Here is a 12,456-nt window from a genome sequence, read left to right as displayed (position 1 = left end):
TTATATGCCTACTAATCTTTTTTAAACCTTATTTAGACTTGGGTTTTGATTCTATAATCCATAGAAGAGCGGTGGCCCCTTGGTGTTTGAAAATCCCCCTTCCCCTTTGTTTCTTTTATGAAAAATGAGAACAAAATTTAGTTACAAACTTAATTGGTTGTAGCCGAAGGTTATAATTTCTACTAAAAAAATTAATATAGATACCTATTTTAAAAATCTAATAGTTGGATTGCATGCTCTTTATGTTCTCAACACACATGTTAAATTTTGTGCCAATCGGACGTTATTTACTATTTGATCCATTAACTTATTTTTTATGCATAATTTTATATTTCAAAAAACTTGAAATTTAAATATTTGATTGATAACATGACTATTGATTTTTGATATTTTGAAAATTTTGCAAGTATGAAAAATATAAGAAGAAAAAAATAATCTAATAGTAAATTTGTCAAAATTCACATCCAATAAAAAAAAATATTGAGTGAAGTTGTAACTTTATATTACAACCAAGTTTGCTCCTAAAGTTGGTTCAAAAATTTAACTACTTATTATTAGTAGTTACCCCCTTAAATTTTTTTTAAGTGCTATATTAATGTAAATGACTAATGCATCAATTTTTTTTCCCTCTCTTATTACTATTATACCATACATAGCTCATTAAACCAATTGGTAAGATATTATGTTTCTAAAACTAGATAAGTTTATGACCTAATGCACTATTTGTTTTCCTCTTGTTACTCTTATACACTAACTAGATCATTAAACCAAAGCATATTTGAAGGATTAGTTGATGCAAGGTAGAGGGGATTTAGGCAAACTCAACTTGGTAATGCATTGCAAAATAACAAAGAAAGGTCCAGAAGATCTAAGTGCCACCAGTGTGGTATCGGCCCTAGGATCCTTGATCTAACGCTCAAATTAGGCACCAAAATTCTCAATCTTTAGTAAATGGAGATTAGAAGTTTCTCATACCTAGAAAATGTGGTAGGATCCTCTATTTTTGGGCTTCATGGGTTTTGACCATGCTGATCTTTTGCCCTTAATTGTAGCCATTTATCTTAATCACCTTCCTTTTAGGGAGGTAAAATATTTGCAAAATCTTGGGGGAAATACATTGTTTCCTTATGTGGTTATGATAAGAACCTGCTTGTTCTTAAACTTAACGGCTGATTTAGTAGTTTCTCGAGAGAATTAGGCTTCCTAGAGAAGATTAGAATGCTAGAGAAAGAAGAGAGCTAACAAAGTAAGAAGAAGAAACTAGCATATTATTTTTGATATCCCCAATTAAAATCAAGACTATCAATTAAAATTATCTATCTGTTATACAATCTATTACAATAACTAAAACTAAACAGCAATGTAACTAACATAACAGCACAGCTGACACATTCCACCTCAGCAACATAACAAGTACCATCTAGTACTTTGCCATCTTAGTACCAGTTCAATTTGAAAATTAAACTGGATATTAGCGCTTAGAGTGCATTTGGAATGTGTTTATTTGCTTTAGTTTATTTGAGTTTTTAACTTCTTTTTTGTATTATTCATGAGTTTCATTACATTTTTTAGTACTATTTATGGATCCCATTGTACTACTAAGCTAACTTTTAACTTTTTTTTTTCTCCTACATTTTCAACAAAATTTTTTCAGTTTCAGATTTAACTGTTTCCAAACAAACTCTTAGTTTTCCCATCTCACTAGGTCTTCTTGGTAACTAGACAAATTTATGTAACATCAATATTGTTCCTAAAAATATATACACAAACCTCTTTATTAAAAGTTTTTTTTTTTTTTTATTCCCATTTAAAAAAAAAATCTTTTTTTATTTTCCATAAACAAAATCTTTCTTTTCCCTAATTAGCTTTTCTATATAACATAATGTTTTCAAATTTCAGGGTAAATTTTTTTTTAACTTATATTTTTTCTTTTTTTTTTGATAAATGAGAGTGTCTAGATCTCTTCGAGTATTTGACTATTCACTTGAGAATATGCAGTCCTCCCATCACACATGTACCAAGTTATTATTGGAAGGAATTCCATGAGAGCGGCTCCAAAATGCTGGTAAGAGGTTTCGAATTCAGGATCTCATGAATATTATGAGGTTTTAAGGATTACTAAGCCAACCGTTTAGGGTTTTTTTTTTAACCTATCTTAAAACCATCTTCACGTTGTTAACTATTTTATACCATTGAATGTCTAATACAATCATGGGTAGTAATTTTCCACTTATTAAAACATTCTCACAATGGTTAGTATCTTGCCATGTGTGTATAATCCATATGTTGTATGGAGATTCCATGCCCCTACCCGTGGTAGCTAGAAGTGCGGTTTGTCCAATTATCTTCTTCGTCGACATAAATTACAATATAACGTGGATTTCGTGGACAAGAAAACGTGGAAGCTTCCTATTTCCCTATATATATATATATATATTGGACTGTGTCCTCTCATCTTGGCTAATCCATAGCTTATCTTTAAAATATTTGTGTTTGAAAGTTGTGCTTTTGATTATGAAGCATGGACATGGGATGTGATTGTGGTGTGTCGTAAAAATAGGTTTTCCCTTATTATCATGTGACACATCCTAATTAACTTGCGTCACTTCGTCAAAAAGATGACCTTTTTTTTTCCACTATATATGATTGAGCTTATCTCAAAAAAAGAAAAAAAAAAAGAAAAAAGAAAAAAGAAAGATATATGATTGAGCTGTCTGTTTAATTCATTATTATTAGTATTTATTACCACTTTTAATGGTCTATGTGTTTTGGGTTGGCACATTGATAAGATTTTTTTTTTGATCCACCGAAGCAAAAATGGGGTGGCAAAAATTAATACACCGCCCATATTAGGTGTTACCATTATCCTATCTTCACTCTCTATTTCTTCTTTCAACTATGCTTGGATTTGTCTGAAATAGTCTGTGTTTTCTTTCTTTTCTTTTCTTTTTTTTTTTTTTTTTTTTGAGAAACTTTCCACTTTTCCATTTATTCTTGCAATATTTGCATGCTTTTATTTATTTTTTATTTTTAATGCATTTGTATACCGTAAGCTTGCCAACTAGGGGAGTTTTAGAAAGCAAGCTTGAACCACGTGCCCATAGAGTGTTGGTTTTACAATCTTACTAACATAATAAATAAATAAATTCATTTTGTCTTCTACTCTGGGCTTATTTATTTATGATTAAATAATAAAATAATTTTCTTAAAATTCAAATCACAATTTAAGTTAGGATAAATTATCGTTTCATCCTTAATATTTATTTATTTTCTGTCATTAAGTGTGCGCTTGGCTCCAAATTAAAAAGTTAGCATATTTTTACTATTCAGCTTATTTTTGTTACTATTTATGGGCTCCACTGTACTTTTTGATACTATTCATGAGTCTCACTATACTATTTCAGTAATTTTACCTTTATCTAAGTACATTTAGTAAAAAGTTTTCAATTTCAACAAAATAAGTGAATCCCAAACAGACTTTAATTTTAATACTTGAACTTTAATTCATTTTAATTAAGTTGGTCATTTCTTCCCCAGTTGTCTATAAAATTACCCATCTACATACGTAATATAGCATTATCTAGACTTAATAACGACTATTTTTTGACGTCTGCCTATCGTTTCAATAGTATTTTATAGATGACAATAAATGAATACCATATCTTGACGCATCTCATTCAACAAAACTCAACTTATATTGTGAGTTGAACCCTAAACCAAATTTTAGGAAATTAAGGAAAAAGTGAAAAGCACGATTTTAATTTTAATACTTGAACTTTAATTCATTTTAAGTTGGTCATTTCTTTCCCAGTTGTCTATAAAATTACCCATCTACATACGTAAAATAGCATTATCTAGACTTAATAACGACTATTTTTTTTTTCGTCTGCCTATCGTTTCAATAGTATTTTATAGATGACAATGAATGAATACCATATCTTGACGCATCTCATTCAACAAAACTCAACTTATATTGTGAGTTGTGCCTATCGTTTCAATAGTATTTTATAGATGACAATGAATGAATACCATATCTTGACGCATCTCATTCAACAAAACTCAACTTATATTGTGAGTTGAACCCTAAACCAAATTTTAGGAAATTAAGGAAAAAGTGAAAAGCACGATTACCTTATCAACTACAGTGTTAGTGACAAGCATTTCTTTCATCAATAAATATTATTTAAATATAATTAAACCTTAATCCTACTGATTCATAACCAATTTATTTTAACCCACATGCCCACTTTTGAGAGGAAAAAAAAAAAAAAACTACCGCAACTAATTAAGGTCAACTATTTGGTTTCTTTTATTGATGTAGATTGCATACAATAATAGATATCCAAAAGAACATTTTCCTTAATCCATTTTTTTAAACCTTTTAAATGAATTGCACTTTAGTCCACAACAAAATGCATATTGTCCAAGCCTTGTATAATAATCACCATAGAACGTGGAAGGATAAGCAAGGCAAGAATTATAAATTATTATGGGAGAATATTCAACAAGTCTAACCAATGTGCAAACTTGATTCTTTCTATAAAGTATAAAGTAAACTAATAATGCATGGCGTCCCCACATAAGAATAGGAGGTTGAATTTGACACGGTTGGGGTAGCTTCTCTTAGCCCACAATGATTATCCAGAAAGTGTATAAAATTATCAAATTGAAACTCAAACACACTTATACCAAGTCAACTAGCTAGCTAGCTCTGCATATATCTGTAAGGTGTAATTGGTTAATGCACATTAATATGCTTCAATTGTACATTTATACCACTTCAAAATTTATAATCTATTGCCTTCAGCGGCCGAAAATCAGCTTTCAGCATGTTGCGACCGACCATTGCACGTTCTTGTCAAACTTGATTCTTTCTATAAAGTATAAAGTAAACTAATAATGCATGGCGTCCCCACATAAGAATAGGAGGTTGAATTTGACACGGTTGGGGTAGCTTCTCTTAGCCCACAATGATTATCCAGAAAGTGTATAAAATTATCAAATTGAAACTCAAACACACTTATACCAAGTCAACTAGCTAGCTAGCTCTGCATATATCTGTAAGGTGTAATTGGTTAATGCACATTAATATGCTTCAATTGTACATTTATACCACTTCAAAATTTATAATCTATTGCCTTCAGCGGCCGAAAATCAGCTTTCAGCATGTTGCGACCGACCATTGCACGTTCTTGTCAAGGTTTATAAGTTATCACTTATCTTACATTAAGTTTCGCTGTAAATATTTTCTTAGAGGCCAAAGCCTTGTAGCTCAAGACTCGATCAAGCGGCACTTTATGATGTTTCTAAGATAGAAGTTTAGGATTTTTAAATCTCTCTTCGCTATTATAACTATCAAATTTACAAATAAATATATATATATATATATTTTTAAAAAGCAATAGGTTTGCTTGACATGTCAATTATAAGAGAAAATTGTAGGAATATTCTCTAAACTTTGGGTAAAAATCAAATTAATATGAACTTTGAAAAATACTCAAATTGATTATCTTATCTAAACTTATGTCTCACTCCCTATTCCAAAAGGGAAAAAGGAGTTAGATAATGGATGATAAATTTGAATATTATATTTTTTTAAATTTAAGGGTTTCAACTCTCAAATTAGAAGATAAGATGATTAGTTTGATATTGATCCAAAGTTTGGGGTTTTATTATTATTATTATTATTATTATTATTATTATTATTATTTGCAATTTTCTCCAATTATAAACATATAAAGCTAGTTGCAAAGTAGACGAGTTCTAACCCTAATCTATCCTTCATATTTTATAACTTAAGGGACAAGTAAAACTTCGAGTGAAATGGATGGGTTCGATTTTGCTCCAATCAAGAGATTCAAGATGACTTTTTTGGCAATGATAAATCGAAGAGGTGGTAATAATAATAAAACTAATGCAAATAGATTAATAACTAAAAAATTGAAGAAACTTACTTGCATTAATTGAAGAATGTAATGCAAGCATCATCAAAGATTATGATACAAGCATTAAAAAAAAAATTACCCTATTCCTACTTGCATTGAAGTTAATGGCAACATGAACAATATAAATTAATGAACTACAAAAACTACGTTACCCCAAGAATAAATAAAGACGTGTTGATGTGTTGTTGATGTTGGATGATTGGTTGGTCCTCTTTCCCTTCGCTATTATAGGCAAAATATGTAATTATTTTAGCCAATAAATGCTCCATAGGGGGATATTTTCTTGATGTTATAGTAAACAACCCTCTTCAGTGACAAATGGCATTTATTCTCATGTAACATAGAAAATGAGTAGTTATTTCCAAGTAACCACTAACCACTGAATTTAATGAGTTAGATTTTTAATTTTTTAAAGTCACTCTCCGTAAGATTTTCTTGGCAACATTGTAAAGTTTGCAAACCGCATTAATGTCAAGAGTCCTTCAAATACTATAAAAATTTACGATATTATTAAATTTAGGTTGGTCTTAAGACACATTTTGACCTTTTAACACAAAGATTGAACTTGCTCTAATATCAAATAAATTACCGATTGACCAATCTCAAATATTAAAACCTACGGCTCTTGCCCTCCTACCCCCACAAGTACTAAATATTTGTGGAGTGACCATTACGCCAAGAATGCGCAGTAATAAGCCTACAAGTTTCTAACACATTATGATATCCATAATAATAATAATAATAATAATAAAATATTAGTCTTTTATATGTTTTTTTTCTTATATAGTATCTTATACGTCATGATCGGAGACTACACTCAATCTATTAAGTTTTGGATAAAATAATATTATTCTCCTAGTCTTTTAGAAGGGAAATATTAATAAATTGAAACTGTCCAAAAAAAAAACACTATATTTTGAGTTTCATAAGAGATTGAAGAGTCTTCTTGATCCAATATTATAATGACTTTGGAGTGTTGTCATTCATTTTGAATTTGAATAGAGTTTATTTTTATTTTATTTTTATTGATGAGGCAAGCATTCCCACGAACCACCACCTCCTCCTGTCGAGTGTCGACCACTAGTTCTCTTTTTTTTTTTGGTCGAATCTTGTCCAGTATTTATTATTTTTAATAAATTTTTTCATATGTTATTTTGTTATTAATCTCAAAAAATATAGACATCAAGATCATAATATGGTCTTAAGATCGATACCATATTTACAAGTGTAATTTTGATAGACATATTTGAAACTATAGCATCCGCTCAACTATGAATGTTTTTTTATCGTTAAAGTANTTTTACATACATATACACTTATTATGTGTTTGTTTGGAGGTAAAATAGGGTGGATGTAAAATTTTAGAGAAAAAATGGGAAGAAAAACTTTTTTGAGTATGTTTGGTTGGTGGGAAAGAAAGAAAATAAATTATGGAGCTCAGGTATTTTCTCCCTGGGCCCACAAAAAATTTTCTTTTCAAAATGGAGAGAAAACTAAAGGGAAAAATGAGGTTGCTTAATGGACAAAAATGTCCATATCCAATTACTTTCTTCTTCTTTTTCTCTCTCTCTCTCTCTCTTTTTATTTTTATTTTTTTTATTTTTTAATTTCTTAGGCATGGGCACATTTCCATTTTTATTTATTATTTTTTTTTTTTGGGCTGTCGGTGTGATAGTTGTTTTGTTTTGTTTTTTGTTTAACTAGATATGATTTTTCTTGGGACATGATTTTTATTTTTTAATAAATTGGGTGATTGCTTTTTTTTTTTTTGGTTGTTCGTCACTTTTTTTTTGTATTAATTGGCACAGAATGGGTATCGACTACGGACTCCCTGACCGATGCCACTGGCTCCCTGCCCGAGGGTGTAATATGACCATAAAGACCCCCATTTTTCGCTTCTAAAAAAAAAAAAAAATTGGCCATCATTTTTTAACAAGGGTGTATGAGTAAACTTATGCAAACTCATTTTTTCTATCTCTCCATTTTTCCACTTCCAAGTAGTCCCAACCAAGCAAAAAGGAGAGAAATTAAATTTTTTCTATCCTCTCACTTTTTCAGCCTCTCATCATTTTCTATCCTCCCACTTTTCCTCCCCCCAACCAAACGGATCCTTAAATTAGGCCAAAGTAAAATTTCTATCTTGTATTAAAAAAAAAAAAATTGTAGTCTTTAATTTATTGGAAGCAATCCAGTAAATGACATGACACAAACGCATACTCTGGTGACTATTATTAAATTATAAGTAGTTCTAGAACCAAGAATTATTTTACAACTTTTTTGCCACAATTTTAATTTGGAAGATTGTAAGTGATTAACTATCACTTACATATTGACACACTATTTTCTTTCACTAATCATATTCTGCCATGTTACAGTTATAGCAAAAAGTTATAATAAATACTAGACTTTTTCTTAAATTATGGACTTGCTTTAGTAAACGAAGGGTGATTGCTTTTTTTTTTTTTTGGTTGTTCGTCACTTTTTTTTTTTTGTATTAATTGGCACAGAATGGGTATCGACTACGGACTCCCTGACCGATGCCACTGGCTCCCTGCCCGAGGGTGTAATATGACCATAAAGACCCCCATTTTTCGCTTCTCAAAAAAAAAAAAAAAAATTGACCATCATTTTTTAACAAGGGTGTATGAGTAAACTTATGCAAATTCATTTTTTCTATCTCTCCATTTTTCCACTTCCAAGTAGTCCCAACCAAGCAAAAAGTTGAGAAATTAAATTTTTTCTATCCTCTCACTTTTTCAGCCTCTCATCATTTTCTATCCTCCCACTTTTCCTCCCCCCAACCAAACGGATCCTTAAATTAGGCCAAAGTAAAATTTCTATCTTGTATTAAAAAAAAAAAAAATTGTAGTCTTTAATTTATTGGAAGCAATCCAGTAAATGACATGACACAAACGCATACTCTGGTGACTATTATTAAATTATAAGTAGTTCTAGAACCAAGAATTATTTTACAACTTTTTTGCCACAATTTTAATTTGGAAGATTGTAAGTGATTAACTATCACTTACATATTGACACACTATTTTCTTTCACTAATCATATTCTGCCATGTTACAGTTATAGCAAAAAGTTATAATAAATACTAGACTTTTTCTTAAATTATGGACTTGCTTTAGTAAACGAGACTCCAACGAAACCATACACTTCATATGTGTACACCCTCACATTATTGAGGCCTTCTTGTGTTTGTTTGTTTGTTTTGTTTTGTTTTGTTATTATTAATATTTTTTTTGGTTTGACAGTATTTTTTTTTTTTGATGATTATAAATTCATAAATCATAAAAAGCTTAAACATAATACTCCAAACTTAATTTTCTTTTGAAGAACCCTCAAGTCCCAAAAATTACAAATTGTCCCCTTTTGCCACCATTACAATTTTACATTCTCTTAAGCTCTTCGTTATTAATTTATAATAACAACTAAATGACCTTCCATGGAAGAGTTATTACAAATATATAGAACATATATCATCATACTAACATAAGAAAAATGAAAACCTTTCTGTTACAATTTGTTCTTCTGGTATATATACATATAAAAACTAATATAAAAAAATATTAAATAAATTCTTATTTTATTTATCAGCTCCTTTAATGGAGTATATCCTAAAAAAATCAACTTTTTTTTTCTTAAAAAAAAAAAAAGTTTCATCAAATAGTGTTTTAACACATGCATTTGGACGGTTAACTTAATTGACTTAAGGATCATGTTAATTGACATCTTAAGAGTAGTTGTTAATAAATTATTTTAGAAAAGTTTTCATGCCACTTTTTTGAAATATAGAAAAAATTGTCAATATATACGATATTGTCAATATGTATATTGTCAATATATATTTTTCATAAAAACATTCCTAAAATTGTTTTTTTAAAAATGCTCTTAAGATATTTGTTAATATTTCTCTTAAAGTAATACTTATGAATACTCACCGACAGCTAATTTTTTACATATTTATTAGACAAAAAATTCAACAAATTAATGAACAATCCCAAGAATATTCGATCACGATTAGACAGACAAACAGATAAATCTTGTATTCAAGATCTTATTCTAGCAATATCAATTAGATTATGAGATTTTGAGGTTTTCCATTATTTGATTTGACACAAAATATAATTTGAGTTTCATAAAAGTCATGTTGTTAAGAAAAATCTGTGGTTTAGTTAAGTCAACAAGAAGATTTGTACAAGAAGATTTTTTGAATCTGATCTTTCAAATTTCAATATAAACTACTTAGGCGATAGTTACACATTTACCGCACACAGATTGCCATATTCCACATCAATTGAAATCAAATTTTTAAAACATTATTTTAAAAGGTGTAGAATAATAAATATGTGATAAGATTTGTATTTATCTATGGCCAATGTGTAACAAAAGTTGGTAGAAAAAGAAATCTAGGGTTCAATTTTCACTTACATAAAAAAACTTATTGATGTTTTGATCTGATGATAAAGAGCTATTATCAGAAACAGACACAATATCTTATAACTTTCTTAAAAAAAAACAAAAAACAAAAAAAGTTGGTAGAACCGTAGAAGAAGAAGCCAGTAATGGTAGCTCACTCAAAAAAATGAAAACGAAAAAGAAGATGTGTGACCCCTCACCAAATGGGCAAAAACCTACCATGAAAGTATCGTATGGAAAGGAAAATTGAAAATTGGAGTTCTCACTTTTTTACTTTTATTAGTAGTCCGTCCAAAAATGTATCAAATCCGAGGGGATGCCACTCTTGTAATCTTGTCGCCACGCGGCCCACGCCATGCTTAGCAATTGCGACCATATTCGGATATTCCCACTACCATGTGTCCCGCGCCTGATGCTACAAAAATGTATCCCGTGCGGCGATTTTATTAATAGAAATACTAATGTCACAATAAATTTTTAGCAAAAAAATTATAATTGGTTTTAATCTGAACTTAATTTTAAAATTATTTTTTTACCCTACCAATAATAGTTTGCCATCTAAGATTTATTGTGAAATTATTATAAAAATATTGTGAAAATAACATTTTATACTTTTTTAGGCAAGTTTTAAAAAAAACTTAAGTTATATAAAATCTAATAAAAAAAAGATCTTGAATATGTCGACATCATAAAAAAAAAACACACACGCTCACAAATACATAAAGTTTTATAATTTTTTTTTTCTACTAATAAAATGAAAAGACAAAAAAGGATTGATGAGAGATAAAGTGAAAACTGAGAATGTTGAGATAAAAGTAATAAAGTGAGAGTCTGAAATGATAATAGAGAAGAAAAAAATGAAGAGAGAGAGAGAGAGAGAGATATCTCATACAAACCAAATCTGATTTTTGCCCATGACCAATCAAATTAAAGGGAATTTCATGATCTTAAATATAACACCAAAACTAATCAAATCTCATAATTAGATTTCAATTTAAACTCAACTAAATTTAGTCAACCACATAAAAATTGATAAAAATCAACAACAACAAAAAAAAAAAAGGGGGTTTTATCATTATAACCATGAAATCATTTAATTTAAGGCTAAAATCTCTATCAAAATTTAGAGCTGTATACAGTATCATTAATGCGAAGGAGAACTCACAGCCAATAGTATTTCTCTCTCTTAATATTGTTTTTTAGGACAAATGAAATTAGAAATTGTTTTTATGAATTAGGTCAAATGAGTTCCAAATCAGAGTGATTAGAGATTTTTGTTTTTTTATTTTTGTTTTTGAATAAGCTTTTGGTTTAATATTTTGTTCATTTGTTATTATTTGGCCTAATCTTGTTGTTGTCTGGGCTATTTTTGTAGTTATTTGGGTTAAATTTTATTGTTGTTATTTAGACTTTTATTTTTTATTTTTTTATTTAAAAGGTTAGGGATTATATTTGGTGAGGCAAAATAATTATTGTGAAAAATTCTATGTCCACAACATTTCACAATAATTTTATAACAAATTCTAAGTGACAAGTTATTATTGATAAATAAAAAAGTAATGTAAGTGGTGACCCTATTCAATTTAAAACCAATAACAACTAGTCTTCTAAGATTTGTTGCGGAAATGTTATAAACATAGCATTACTATATTTTTATTGAACCCAAATTCTTAGGATTATCAAGTGAGGGAGTTCAATAGCTTTTTGGAGAGTAGACAAAACAAGTTAGTTTAAAACTAATTATTTATATAAGTTTTTTACAAGTATAATTTTAATTTTTTTGGGCAAATTAGGCTGTTCATACGAAAACCCTCACTTGTATATGTGGCGCTGCTACTTGAGCCTTCCTCATGTATGAGTTGAAAATTGTTACAAATTAATTTCGAACAATATTGTTCGAAATTATGAATTTGACTTGGTTTAAGTTTGATTAGTGAAGAAGGAAAGTTGATTAGTTGTCCACTAAAAAAATGTGTCATTAATCTACTAAAGATGATATTCCTTGTCTTCCAAAGAATAAATATTGTAATTTTATAATAGATTATATAGTATATACTACAAAAGGGTTGGTTGGGCAAAATTT

Source organism: Quercus suber, unplaced genomic scaffold (genome assembly GCF_002906115.3).
Source record: "Quercus suber isolate HL8 unplaced genomic scaffold, Cork oak 2.0 scaffold_480, whole genome shotgun sequence".
NCBI lineage: Eukaryota > Viridiplantae > Streptophyta > Magnoliopsida > Fagales > Fagaceae > Quercus > Quercus suber.
Note: the sequence above shows the minus strand (reverse complement) of the source record.